Source organism: Kogia breviceps, chromosome 5, assembly GCF_026419965.1.
Source record: "Kogia breviceps isolate mKogBre1 chromosome 5, mKogBre1 haplotype 1, whole genome shotgun sequence".
In the NCBI taxonomy this organism is placed as follows: domain Eukaryota; kingdom Metazoa; phylum Chordata; class Mammalia; order Artiodactyla; family Physeteridae; genus Kogia; species Kogia breviceps.
In genome coordinates, this window is record NC_081314.1 from 73560698 (window position 1) to 73575209 (window position 14512).

The following is a 14512-nucleotide window of genomic DNA, read 5'->3' on the forward strand; positions in this document are numbered from 1 at the left end:
CATGTTTATCTCTTTAACTTACTTCCTTAAGCAACATGTCTCATCCTCTGTATTGGTCTGCAAGCTCTCTATCAAGACAAGACTGGTAGCTGACTGATCTCAGTACTTCTTGGAGATCCTTACACATAGGAGATACTCCCGAAAACTTGTCAGAGTATCTGACATCTTATGTTCAGTGGACAGACTGATCTGAGCTAACTGAACTAATGACACTAGAATAAGAGCTATGATCATTTGCATGAATTCACTGGGATAGGAAGAGAGGATTAGAAGCAATCACTTTTACTTTTTGTTGCATGAAATTTCCCCATCTATCAAATGTCTGTAGGGGACTGATTGGTGTTAAGGTTAACTCAAGGCCAAAACACATAGTAGGTTCCTTTGGAAGCAATGATCTTACCTGTTTATGGATTGATTTTAGTTAAGTAAGACCCAGTTCAAGTGTGTACATTTTCCAGGATTGTGATATGGTATCATTTTGTTGCTGTTACTAAAGGATCCAATTAGTTTCTTAGATGGTATTGGATTCTATTCAGAATTTTTATGTTTACTGTTTTCTCCTTTAGATTTATTTTTAGGTAAAGGGGTCGAAGTTCTTATAAAGTTTTAACTAAACAGGTCACATGTATCTTGTATTTTTTAAGTTCTTGATTAGAGAGTTCCTGATTGTGAAGAATCTGAATATTTTGAGTTGGAAACTAAAAAGATGAATGTGTAGATTATAAACCTGGTATGGTTTATGATCAAGAGAGGGTGGGAAAGCGTGAGCAAAAGAGCTCAAGAATTTTTGCTTTGGGGGTGGATATGTTTAATTCATACTTATTTTAGGATGGTTTTCTAAATTAGGGCATACTGTTTAGTCTCTTTCAGCTTCATATGGTGTATTAGAAGTTAACACTGTTTTAAAAACATGCAGTGCTACAAAAACCAATTTATACTTCTAGGTAGATATTATAGCAGTTTTTAAAAATCATCAAAATGACTTTGAATTCTGAAAAAACAAGTGAGACAAGTGAATCAATCCCCTAGAGCAGAAAGGTATTTGGACAGCTTGTCTTCCTGTTCACAGAATGCAGGCTGCCCCTGATTTTCTTTCACTTCCTCTTCAGGGGAATTACATGATAACCAAATATACTATAGGATAACCAAATATACTATACTGAAGCCAGTTTCAGAACAATACATAGAGAAATCCAAGGCATTTAGAACACAATCTAGTTGAACTTAAATTTGGTGATCTTCAAGAAGACTTCTGAATATTGAGGGTGTTCGCTTTCCCAGGCTGTACTCTGTTCATCTGGCCCCAGGTTAACCTTTTAGTAAATAGTACAGTCCACAATTGCGTTCATTGGACAGTAAATGAATGATAACATAGTCTCCTTTTACCATGATACTGAAGGCTCTGTGAGAACTGCTAGTCGAGACAGGATAAGTCTACCTTTTTATAAGTCACTAGATTGAACAAAAGGTTATTTTAAGATTTATTGGTGGTTAAGTCTACTATACATAAAATATGATGGATAAAAGCATACGTTTGCCATTTTGTATGGTAGAAATAGTAAAACCAACAACAGCAATGAAGAAAGTAATATTTGGTACAGGAGAAAGTTAGCATAACAGTCATCCTGTATGGATAGTCTTTTATATAGGCTGTGGTTATGATGTTTTAGATGATGTGCGTGTATCCAAGAGACAAATATATATTGCTTATACTGAATCAACTAAATTTCATACTACCCTATATCTAAGTTGGAGGAGTTCTTAAAAATAATTTGGACTGTTTCCTTATAGGTCAGGACACTGAGGTTCTGATTTGGAAAGTGACTTGTCAAAGGTCACTTGGTGAGCTGCTGACAGAGCCAGAACTAAATTTCTGACTGGTATTTGGAATGAAGAACTGGGCTGTTTGTACTTCAACCTGTTTGTTCCTTACATGCTACAATAAGGCCATTATATTTCTATAAATTGGGAAAGAGATATCTACATTTCTTATAGTAAGATACCAAAATGCCATGTGGATTTGGCAGAAACCTTTTACTAGCGTATTCAAGGAACAGAAATTAGGAAAATCCATCTGGTTTTAGGCATGCTGTATTTTAAATTTACATGTTAATATTTTGTTTAGATGTTGATGGCTGCACTTCTCAACAGTCTACTCTCCTACCATTCTTGATGGTGATACTTTGATGATTCTTCTATTTTAGTAAACTATAATTACATGACTTTCACATAGAATTCTACTTTGCTTTCTAATTCTGGACATTCAACTGAAAAAAGTTTGCAGTGGTGGAGCTTATTAAACATTCTAGACACATTGATTTCCTTTTAACTCAGGCCCACAATGTGTACATATAGGAAACATGTTCTCCCTCATGAGAAAACATATGAAGTTAGAAAGAGCTATTGAAGTGTAGTCAACTGTTGATTATATTGTAATTCCTTGCCAGGAAACATTTCCATACATTCATAAAAGGAAGTAGTGATTGCTTATTCCATTATAGATTCTATACTACAGAAATGATAGATCTGTGTTAATCAGGGACTTAGTGGGACCTGACTAAAAGAAGTACTTAATAGAAAATAACTAATTATAAGAATTCATTAACTCTGATTATGCCAGTAATAATTGGAAATTCCGTTTATTGAACTTCCTTTTACTGAGTGACAGATGTTTTCTTTGGCCCTTCACTTACCTAATTTAGTCCTCACAACATATATCCTCATTTTGCAGATGAGGAACCTGAGGCTCAAAGAGATCAAATAACTTGCCTAAGTTCTTTTAGCCAATAAGAAAGCAATATTTGAATCCTGATCTGTATAGCTCCAAAGTTGTTTCTTCTTCTCTGAAATACTCTTTAAACATTAGGCAAAATCCAAATCAGAACCATGATGCCATTTTATGTACTCTGTTCACTTTTGTATTGTTGAAGAAATCTCAGCTTCTTTCTTATTGGAGTTTATTACTAAACTTCAGTTTTTGCTTCTCTCTTCCCATAGCACTAACTGAGTGTCCAGCCTTCTTTGGTAATAGAGAACCATCAAAAGTTCACATCTAACTTAAATACCACTAAGGTGAATACAGGTTTCCTTCTCAAAAAGAAAAGAAATAAAGTAAAATATCCCCTCTGATGAACTGCATGGAGAACCAAAGTGGTTGACAGAATCCCTTCTTAAAATCTATGCACAACTCCGTGTTATCTGCTTAGGAAGTTTCTGGGTGTACTTTGGAGCACAGGCTTGTTTTTTCCAATTTGCTGTTGGGTCATTACCTTCTTCTGTACGGAGTATTTCTAGGAGACAAAATCTGCTTTTAATGTAAGCCTGCTTGTAAGATAAATCTCCTGGTCTTCTGGGGAGGCATTCCCCTATTAAGTGTAGAAACTGAGTTGATCCTAGGAATGTACCCATGATCTCAAGACACCTTTTAGAAAAACACAATCTAGTCAGTAAACATGACCAATTATTGAACATATGGCAGCATATCAGAGTAGAATTCCAGAACTCTCAAGACTTGCCTATTTATTTTATGTCCATACTTTCAGATTTACATTATCCAAGATTACTGGAAATGAGTGTAGAGTTCTGACAAATTGTGACCACAGCGGAACTGTGAGTGTTGCAATTTGCTTTATGGGAACAAGATTGTAAGAGAATATTTTTCCCATACCTACTTATCCCATGAGCAATTTTTTAAGTTTGTTTTTTAAAAAATTTTGAATATTACTGTACTCTCAATCTTTTGAAATTGAAATGAGTTTACTAATCCTAATGAGAAAGAAAGTGCTAGCTAAAGTATCTACTTGCAGAAGAGAAGTTGAAATTTCAAAGATAAATAGAACTTGCAGTAGCTAGTACTTAAGGAAACTTGTCATATGAAGCCAATAAACCAAAATGGTTTTTCTTCCCTTGGTGTAAACTTGTACTTAAGTTGGCTTGATGTGATCTTTTGGGTTTTAATGGGCATGACTGGGTTTATCCTACAGAGTTTTAAGGAGATGGGTGGCTTTTCTTTCTAGGCTAAGGCAAACAGAGAAACCAAACCATTTGAGGGCTGCCAAACCATTTGAGGGCTTAAGTGCCGGGAAAAGTGCCATTCAAATAGAGGGACAGAAGGTTGGAGTTTCTTTAGGGATACATGGGGTGAAAATAAAAGAAATAAATTTTTACTGCCAGGATATTCATAGTGGAAAATTGCTTTGAAAAAATTGTCTGCTACTGCTTGTCATTTACCCTTTTGAGGAGCCCTGTGGTTATCAGTGGTCTGTTGTTTTCTACATAGAAGGTTTATCTCCAACAGAATAATTTGTGAGTACTTTTTTTAAAAAAGAAAATTTCCTGCAATGCTTAAGTACTTACAGTTGTTATTATTACTCTCATATTACAGGGGAGCAAATGTGAGTGATATTAATTTGTTCAAGATTATTCATCTAGTGAGTGTTAGAGCCAGGATTAGAATCTAGGTAAGCGTACTCTTGGTTATACCATAGTGCCTCTGTATGCAGTAAGTATTCACTGAATATCTCATTACCAATGCTCTGTGCAGTGTACTACAGAATTCTACCACTGTTTAAGAGTTTCATTTTTTCCTAACTGTAATTTTGATAGTCATCTTTCTATGTTTAATTATGAAATTTTAGAAATCTGTTTAGAAATCAACTGAATCATTTTAAAGCAGGAGTGCTTCCTTTTTAATCATTTTTATGATAGTAAGAGTAATTACCTATTTAGCTGCTGTGTAAATTCATATATTCCTGAATTGTTCTGAAGTGGAACACCCATGTAAAATGTAATTGTTCTTTAAGGAAGGCACCAAAGACAGTACTTTTAGGAGAAGGCTCCTCTGATTATGATCAGTTTAATTTTACAAGCCAATTGAAATTCACAAATGAATAATTTGCTAATGAGAATCCACAGTTCTTTGGTAAATGATCTGTAAGGTATTAGAGATCTGGTAGGTTATTCAGTAGTAGTTGTATTTCACAGACTCAAATTCCCTTAACCATATTGAATTAACAGCTCACTTTCCTTTCCAAGAGGATATTTGTTCACTTTGTTTCTGTGACTGTATCTGCACAGTGGTTACTTGATAGATGTACAACAACTCTTATTCTTTTCAACCGGCTGAGGTTAGCGAAACTACCACCACCTTAAGGCTGGGAAAAAAGAAGCATAGGAGAAATAATGCACTCTGAAGTTAAATCAGTACTACAAGACTAAAAATATATTCAGGACCCTTGGTTGTCCATACTGGCAAAGCGATATATCTGTTGGTTAAAATATAAATATGCATTCTCTCTCTCTCTCTCTCTCTCTCTCTCTCACACACACACACACACACACACACACACACACACACACACACACGATTAAAATGGTTTTAAATGCTGCTGAGTGGTCCGGTTGTCTAAATTGACACTATCCTTTCTGTCATACTGTGATTATTGTTTAGGGCAGTGTTGTCCAACAGAACTTTTGTGAAGGTAGAAATACTCTGTATCCCTCACTGTCCAAAATGGTAAGCACCAGCCCCATAAGGCTACTTAGCACTGAAAATGTTTTTAGTGAGACTGAGGAACTGAATTTTTATAATTTAATTTTGGTTAATTTAAAGAAATAGCTATGTGTGACTAGTGGCTACCATATATAGTGTGAAAAAATTTTTTGTGACCCTAGTGGATAGAATAATGATGGATGGATAGAACATACAAATTTGGTTCAGTTTAGGGCAGTCTTTTCTAATACCTGTTCCATCCAACATTGGACCATGTGAATGCACCTCACTTGGGGTTTTGGAGAGTTGTAATTTTTCTTGGGTAACTTTTTTCTTCTGTTACTGCCAACACAAAAAGGTTTGGCTTCAGAGCACCAGTCCATAAAGTTTATGCCTGTAGCCCAGGAAGCTTGTGAGGTTGTTTGTGTTTGTGGGTATTTTTAATCATTTATGAAAACTTGAGTCAGATATTTCCTAATGGAAAGGCTTATCTCTATCCAGCAGTTCTACCAGGATGAGTAAAAACTGCTGTTTCCACCCTGCTACCTTCCTTCCCTTTTTCAGTCTTCCTCTCACCCTCAGCCTTTTACCCTGTCAGATGGAAATTTCTGACTCAACCATTTTCACTTTTCCAATAAGTTCCCCAGTTACTCTGTGGTCTCTGATAATGATGCAGATGGTCTGTGATATTAAAGTAGTACTTCTGATTTGAGGACTTATATTATCTCAGCATTTTCAAAACCCACTTGCCTGCAATCTAGTGTGTCTGTGGTTAGCTATAATATATCTCCTTGCCAAACAAGTGGTTTGGGTTACTGGGGCTTTCATTTAACTTTGAATTGGGGGGATTAGGGGGAAAAAAAAGCTCAGGAACCTATTTTGATAAATTGCATCAGAGTTAAATGTTGGGATTGAGTCATTTGTTTGGCTTTTTAAAATATCTCCTTACTGAGCTCAAGCTTGTTCTTTTGTTGAAGGTGTGTATATGTAGACACATGTTTAAAACTCATGCTTCAACTATTGAGGAGTACATTATATAACTCAGTGTTTCCTACTTAAGTTCCAGCATGGTGGCTGAACTTGCTTTCGTGTTTGGTACTAGTAAAACATTTCTCTCCAGTCAGGAACTGGTGTTATTTCTCCTTTACAATAATGAGAACTGAACAGCTTTTCATATTTCCCTGATTGCTTTGGTTCTCAGGAAGATCAGATGCAAATTTGGGGTCTTACGTAGACTTTGTTTTTGTTAGCATACATTTTTCCTTAAAAAAAAAAAAAAAAACTTAAACCTTAAGGAAACAGTATAATTAAATTGAAGCCATAAGCATCGCTACTGCAACTTATTTTTTCCTGTAGTAAATATTTGCTGCTTCACTGTTTCGATGCTTAAATTAGATTAAAAACATGTATTTTTTATTATAAAATGTTATGCAAGGGATTATAAATAATAAGATTCCATTTCATGGTAGATAAATTGGAAAATATAGAAATGTTTTAGAAGGAAAATAAGCTACATTATAGTCCTACAGCACATGATCGATGTTAGAATTTTGATGTTTATCTTTTCTAGTATTTTCTAAAGAAAATTTAACTTGAAAAATCATGTATTTCAGCTATAGTCAGTGTACACTAGGCTCAGAAATTAGCCCTGGGCTCTGCCCGTATCATGGCGAGTACCTTCAGGACTTCACCTGTGCATAGCCCATATAATATGCCATGTGGATGGTCATCTATCGTGTGTAGAAAACAACAGACTGAAGAGTGCCAGTGGTTTGTACAAAACACCCACATACACTGTAGGGAATGTGAGTGCACTCTGGGACTGGAAATAGGACCAGGGATGATATCTATATATTGGCGGGTTTTGTCCTTCCACAGACCATTTTATAGTTACCCGAAAGGGAACTGTGTTGAAAGGAAGTGGGCTTCCTGTGGTTAAATATTTATGAGGAGTCCAGATGATTATTTGGACAGGATAAAGCTGGACTTAACAACTACTCAGACCCTTTCTGATAATCAGTTTCTGTAATTTTAAGAAAGTGATGGATCAGCACCTTTTTATGAACAGTGACTGAAATTTAGAAATATTTGAGGAAACTTGGGAACCCAACCTGTCATCCAGGGCCTTTATTATTTTCAGGGGTATTTTGGATTAAAGCCTCTTGATGCTCTAAGACATTTTAGACTTCTAACCAAGGTGGTGACTTTAGCAGATCAGATATTTGGTAGTGCTTTGCAGAAAATCCTGGGTTATACTGTTCTGATCTTTGTGGAGCTTTTTATGAAAAGGGTAGCTTTCTATCATTTTGTAATGTTGATGGAAGGATAATTAACCCTGAAAATGTCTTTCTGTTACTAGATTTCTCAGGACTTTTCTCTCTTCCTACTTTTTGTTTGTTTGTTTCTGTCATCCTTGACTTGTTTTTCATTCACCTTATACTTAATTTATTAACATTTTCTAATTTTGAGGACTATTTGGCAGCCTGCAACTATAGAGGACTTCTGAGGACATGAGACAGTTTTATCAAACAAATAGCTTAGGGGACTAGCTCCAGATTCTGAAAATTCATGCCAGCACCTTAACACAGTGCATTCTGCTTTAAAATGCCACATACATCCTATGTACCCTGTCAGGCTGTTTAGCTTAATAAACATGTCCTCATGTATACAGACATTTTTCATAGCCCTGGAGTCTAATCTTGGAAATGCCACATATTTAATTATGTGATCCTTGGCATGTTATTCTAAATTTCAGAGCCATTTTGAGTGATGTACTTAATTGTCATCTAAAGGAACCAAGAATTGACCACCTGCCTGAGTGTACAACTTTTCTAGGTGTTCTAGGAGTCTATCAGGTAATTATCCTTTCCATTATAATACATCTGAAATTTGGGGTGTTGGGAACAGAAATCCTTTACTGTCATTTAAGGCATTGTGGGTAGATGTGCAGCTTCTTAGCTTTGTTTAGGTAAGCTAGAGAATGTGGAAATGCAAGATTTCATGGTGCGTCATTTATACTAGTCATTTTTCTCAGGAGCCCTCCTTTCCACAAGGATTTATTTGAAAATCATCATCCCAGGCATTGAGATAAATATTGGAGAGAAAATGATCCATAAGATTTTTCCTACCTTTCAGTATCTTGAATGTATAATGGGGAAACAAATGAGTACATGTATTTATATGATCAGTTCTCCAGTGTTATATTTACTACATGTTATGAAATCACTGGGGGGAAAATCATAAGTAAATCTGCTGGGTGTGTGAGAGTATCAGTTGTGATGGTTTTGGTTCTGTGTCCTATAGGATTGGATTAATAGAGAAGTAACACTTGAATGAGGTTTCTGAAGGTTGATTATGAATTTTTTAGAGAGTAGAGAGGAACCGCTGGCAGACAGAAAAGGATTCTTATGCCCCTCATCTGTGTAATGGTGACTAAACTTCCCTCAGACTTGCAAGACTCCCCCATTCTCTGTGTTTCACACCCACACCAACCACCCAAGAAAAACATAAACCAAAACCAATAACCATAAGAATCCCCAAACAAGTGAAACAGTGGTTAATGATACCTGATGCCCCAATCATTTGTACACTATGTGGAATGAAAGTCTTTGTCTTTCATAAAGGAATTGCAGAAATCTGTGTGTGCTGTGTGGGTAGTTTAGTAAGGGGGGATAGTTATACTAAGGATAATAAGTACAGGAAGGTGGATCTGATTTAATTATTTTATAGATCTCTGCTCAGAAGGCTCTTCTATCTCCCAGACAGATGGAGTAACCATAGTATATTGGAAAGAGCAGGGCATTTGGAGACTTGATCAGAAAAGTAGCCCTCCCATTGGCTGCTTTAACTAGGAACAAAGTAAATGAGTATGGAACGCCTGTGTTGTTTACCTCTTTAGCATCAGCCCAAATTAGATGCCACTCTTACTTCCTCTGTCATACTGTACTTCAATTTTGTTCATTTCAACAAGATGGAGATTATAGACACTGAAAGTCAGAGAAGGATCAAAGGTTACCTTTCAGTTACCCTTTATCCCTAATAAATTAATTGCTCAAACATTACTTGGGTATTATTCTCATTGTTTTCAGCTTTCTGCCTGAAAGTGGGAAATTTCAGTTGTCAGAGTGACCACGGGCTCAAAGCTGTGTTTGTTGTTTTGGGGCTCATAATTGGGCAGGTGGTTAGGAGAGTGTCTCCATTCCATAGCTGAGCATCTCTAAGAAGCTCCCACTCATGGTGGTGGTGATGGGGTTGGAGACTGGTTTTGGTGTTGGTATTAGTGGTGGTGATGTTGATGTCATCTTAGTCCCTATGTATAAACTTTGCTGGGGCTGAGAATGTGGAAGATTTGGCATTAGGATGAGGTCTATTCACAGTTTACCTGCATCCCATTTGTCTTCTACTGAGGCAGTTTTATTAAAGCTTTTAATAAAGGAAAGAGACTTCTTTAATCAATTAGAGAGACATTTCTCTTGTAGGGCAGCAGACAAAGGCTTAGGGCTTTTACCTATGTTATCATTTCTTAGTTAAAATTGTCTTTAACAACTCTGAGACACATTAGTCTGAATTCATTAATACTGTCTTACCAAAGGGAAGAAAAGCCATTGATTTTGGATGGAGATGGGGGAAAGTAGTTAGATCCCAAAGGGAGATTTTCCATGGAATTTCCCACTGCAGTTACTACCTAGGGTTTTTCTTATAGGTCATCTATGAAATACTGTGCAAAATTTTTTTGTCCTTGCTTTTCAGAAGTGAACACAGGCCAACCGTGATAGCTAGAGACTTCTTCTTGGGAGATAGTGAGACAAAGTAAACTATGTCCATTTTTATTGCTCTGTTTTAGGACCTGGAACCCACCTTCTCAACACATGTACCACCCTTACCTAAATTTTATTTCATCCTCAGTTTCAAATAACCTAATGCATATTTGTCTTATTGTAATTAGTATTTAATAATATCACTCTTTTCTGACATACTTAAACATAGACCCATTTCTTCTAGGAGTTCTTTGAGCAGAAATATTGGAGGCCAGAAGAGCTCAGGTTGGTTTGCAGTTCATTTGCGCATTTGTTGGGTTATCTTGGTCAAGCCAGTTTATTTCTCTGAGCCTAGTTTCCTCATAAATAAAATGAGGATATTGATAAAACCTTCAGACCCTCAGACAGTTAGGAGGAATAAGTGTGAAAGTGCATTGTAATCTACAAAGTATTATATCAATGTCAGTTGCAGTTGCCTGTCATTACCAAACTTCTCAAGACAAAATGTGTGTCTGGAACATCTTCCTCATTCATAGAGGGTATTTCCATGTGTATAGAACAAAGGAAAGTAAGCATAAACCCAGCTCTCAAAGCAGTGAGTATGTATTCCATCTGCTACTAAAAGCATTTACACTGAAACAGAATAATTCACAAAATTATACCAGAACATAAAAGGCAATACAGACACAGTTGAAAGAAATAGTTTCTAGTGAATGTATTAGTAACCCAGGCATTTTTATGTGGGAGGAAGCTTTCTAAGTTTTCATAGCAATTTCTTTTCAGAAAGTTTGGGGATGTGGGTAAAAACATGACAAAACAGGAATGACTTCTTCACTCATCTTCTAGTTTGTATAGAGTTAATTGGTCCCTCTCCTAAGAATGCTTACCACTTCTGCCCTAGGAGTTTTAACCTTTCTTTGAGGTTGGTTTTGTATGTTAACTACTTTAAGGTTTCCTGATATAGCTCTGCCAAGTCACCCCCTACTCCTTATACCTACCCCCAGTTCATAACAAGCACAACTGCTCCACTTTTATGCCTCAAGGAATTTTCTATAGGTCTTTATAACCTTTATTAAATTTTATATTATGCTTATTTACCTTTCTGTCAACTCCACCTCCTTGATGGCTTGTAAATGACTTATTCCTCCTAATAATAGAATTCAGCAAACGTTTGTTGAATAACTGTGTTTACTAAGTGCGTACTATGCCATTTGTTTATTTAGAGGGATCCACAGATGAATGAGAATCATCTTTCTCTTCAAGGAAAATAGGTGGGAGATATATAAATCCTACTTCCCATTCCTGAGACTTGCTTGCCTTAATATAAACTAATCCACTGTCTATATGTACATATCTGGATTTTAAAAATCACTAAAGCTCTGTTCTTTTCATGGGAAAGGGAGAGGTTTCTAGTTTTTATTTGAATGTCTGAAAAATTTTACAAGTCTCTGTGATGCTGTCGTTAAGGACAGAGCTTAATTCTATTCATAACATTGTTTTCCTCCTGTCTATGGAACTCTGTTCTTTGACTTTATTGACCAGTATTCCTTCATTTTTTCTATTAATGAGGATCTCCTGAAGTCCTACTCTATTCTACATCCAGCACTAGCTGTGTGGAAGGTGTAGAGATTGCAGGGCTGGATGGGAATGGAGAATGATGGGGTTGGCTTAATGGCAAGAAGATAACCTGAGATTAGGGTGAATGAAAGTGAACATAGGAGGGAAAAAGTTTGAGAAGTGGCAGGATAAAAGCCCAGGGTCCAGTAGTTGGTCTTAAACATGCCTGCCTGGAAACGTAGTGAGATGAGTTTACGCTGTTTATTCTCAGTACTGTTTATAGCCATTTGCTTCAAAGTAGAGTGGATAAGAGGAGGAGCAAAGCTCCTGGCTTTGAACTTGTCCTGGCTGAGAATTGTTTTCTGTGATTGCCAAACTGATTACTGATTTGCAAGGTGGCTGGATATGTGACTTTCCCAGCTTGCATTAGATTAGCATTGCAAAGAATACAGAGGCTGACTTTGAAAGCAACTAGAGTGGATGCATAGGAAATTATGGATTAAGTAAGTAATATTTCTGCATAAATGAGACGATATATTTGGAAGTTTTTAGTAAACTTTGAAGGGCTAAATCTGTGTATTGACAATACAACCCTGTGCATGTATGAGTGTGTGTACATCTTTGTAGTCATGGAATATCTTCTAGGTTCTTTACTAGCACAGGCCTTACCCGTATTTTGTGGGTACCAATTCAGCCTCTACTGTAATAAGATTCAGGGTCAAATCACAATAATTAAATATACTTCAGCCTTGCTTTTTACATATTAAGAAATGATTAAGAAGAGTCATTATTAAGGTAATCATAAATTTATACATTCCTTGGTATATTATGATATGTCAAATGTGTCATCATGTTTATGGTTTATATGTGCTGCTGATGAAATAAAGATGTGAATTTTTAAAGTTTTTATATTTACCTGTAGAATTTAAGTGCAGTAAAAGCACAGAAAATATAGAAACCCAGGAACCTATCACCTAAATTTAATAGATGTTAATATTTTGCCTCACTTCATTCAGTCTTCTCTAGTTTGTTTGTAAAGCAGTGGAACAGCATATATATGGTAAAGGCACACCTGTCCCTTTGCGTGTGTCTCTAGGGGTCACTATGTCAATGCCAGATATTAAAAACATATATTTTTACTACAGGTATATGTGTCCATAAACATTATATATATATATATATATATATATTTTTTTTTTTTTTTTTTTTGGTGGTACGCGGGCCTCTCACTGTTGTGGCCTTTCCCGTAGCGGAGCGAAGGCTCGGGACGCACAGGCTCAGCGGCCATGGCTCACGGGCCCAGCCGCTCCGTGGCATGTGGGATCTTCCCGGACCGGGGCACGAACCCGTATCCCCTGCATTGGCAGGCGGATTCTCAACCACTGCGCCACCAGGGAAGCCCAGCATTATATTTTTAATGTCATGCTGACTGAAATAAAAAACATGAAATTATTGCAGTTATTCACATGGTTATCCACATGGAAAACTGTAGTAGTTTTATAATTTTTTATTCAGCATAATATTAAAAGCATTTAAAATATATTGTTTTGGCCTACCTTTCTGCTCTAAATAACATAAATTGAAGTGGCTTTTAAACTTTTTAAAATATTCATTCTGAATATCTGTTTTCTATGAACTAACTCCATATGTGTCTTAGACATTTAATTAATTAATGTTAATCAGCTAAGTGTTTTAGAGAATGCATGTTGGTCAGTATAGAATATCTTCTTTCAGTCTGTTCTGACTGTGGTTTACCAGAGTCCAGGAGGCCTGGTTGTCAGAAGCAGAAAGAGCTCTTGCTTGCTGAGAAACTGACTTCCAGCCCTGCCACCAGCAAACTATGTATATAGCCTTAATAAGCCCTTTCTTCCTTCTGGCTCTTATTTTCCTCACCTATTAAATAAGAGGTTTAAATAGCTCTTCTTGAAAGCACTTTCATTCTGTGAAATATTGGGGAACTTTGACCTGGGCCTCAAGTTGTTAGGATTTGCTGAGAATATATTGGATGTAAAAGAGCAGGACTTTCTATTGAAATTGCTGGTTTTATAGTTGCATTTGAGCCAGGGCTAAGTAGGTCATATTTGGTTTAATATGATTTTTGGGCAGAAATGATTTTTCCATCATAAAACCTTTTCGGAGTAATCTTGACGTCTCTAAGCTCTGCCTGCTTTTTTGTTGCATTATCTCTCAGAGAGGGACAGGTCTGTGTGAATGTGTATGTGAATACACATAAGTGCTAAGAATGGCAAAGGAATGTTTTTTCATTCTGTTTTAATTAATTGTCTTCACAGACAAAGTCAGAGCTTCAGAAAGAAATCTGTAAACTCTGGTAAGCCCTAGAGGACAGTTTCATGAGTCCTACACATTGCAATAGTCTGAGGCTTTGGGAACTTTCCTCCTTAATGTGAGGTACATGTTTGGAATAGAGTAAAGATATATCACCTAAACTACACATCCTTAAAACAAACTAAACAGCATTTTTCATGATAAGAGTCCTTCACATGTATGTTTGTTTTAAGAAGCAGAAGTTTAAATTACAGTTTGGGGTAGAGTGGACCTTTAAGACCATCTCTTCTTATTTGTGTCTAAGAAAGTAGTCCAGGAAACGCTCTTGCCTGGCTCTCCAGATGGAGGCAAAGTTAGGGGCAGATGCCTGGTACCCTTCAAGGTTCCCACTGTCTTTTGGTTTGCAGGCTCTCTTAAGGCA

At 36.5% G+C, this 14512-nt stretch overlaps 1 protein-coding gene across 2 annotated transcripts in view; it reads left to right on the forward strand.

Moving 5' to 3' along the window:
• Positions 1-14512, forward strand: part of CCDC50 (coiled-coil domain containing 50) — a 62466-nt gene that overhangs the window by 11559 nt on the left and 36395 nt on the right. The window lies entirely within an intron of this gene.